Source organism: Arachis ipaensis, chromosome B02 (genome assembly GCF_000816755.2).
Source record: "Arachis ipaensis cultivar K30076 chromosome B02, Araip1.1, whole genome shotgun sequence".
In the NCBI taxonomy this organism is placed as follows: Eukaryota; Viridiplantae; Streptophyta; class Magnoliopsida; order Fabales; family Fabaceae; genus Arachis; species Arachis ipaensis.
The window spans coordinates 38,839,361-38,840,186 of NC_029786.2; positions in this window are offsets into that span (position 1 = coordinate 38,839,361).

Sequence of the window (826 nt, forward strand, 5' to 3'; positions counted from 1 at the left end):
GCGTTCAGCGCCAGCTCTTCTCCAGGGTGCAATTCTGGCGTTCAGCGCCCAGATGCTGCCCATTTTGGGCGTTCAGCGCCAAAACCATGCTCTGTTCTAGCGTTGAACGCCAGGCAGGTGCTTCCTCCAGGGTGTGATTTTTCTTCCGCTGTTTTTGATTCTGTTTCTAAATTTTTTTGTTTATTTTATGACTCCACATGATCATGAACCTAAGAAAACATGAAAAACAAAAATAAAATTAGATAAATAAACATTGGGTTGCCTCCCAACAAGCGCTTCTTTAATGTCAATAGCTTGACAGTGGGCTCTCATGGAACCTCACAGATGTTCAGAGCATTGTTGAGACTCTCCAACACCAAACTTAGAGTTTGACTGTGGGGGCTTTGGTTGACTCTGCTTTGAGAGAAGCTTTTTCTGCTTCCTCTCCATGGATGCAGAGAGAGATCCTTGAGTTGTAAACACCAGGTTGTCCTTATTTAATTGAAGGATCAATTCTCCTATGTCCACATCAATCACAGCTCTTGCTGTGGCTAGGAAGGGTCTTCCTAGGATGATGGATTCATCCTCTTCCTTTCCAGTATCCAGGACTATGAAATCAGCAGGGATGTAAAGGCCTTCAACCTTTTACTAACACGTCCTCTACTTGTCCATAAGCCTATTTTCTTGAATTGTCTGCCATCTCTAATGAGATTTTAGCAGCTTGCACCCCATAGATTCCCAGTTTCTCTAGAGGGGCATGAGGTTTATCCCTGAACCAAGGTCACACAGAGCCTTAAAGATCATGGTGCCTATGGTTCAAGGTATTATGAACTTTCCAGGATCCTGT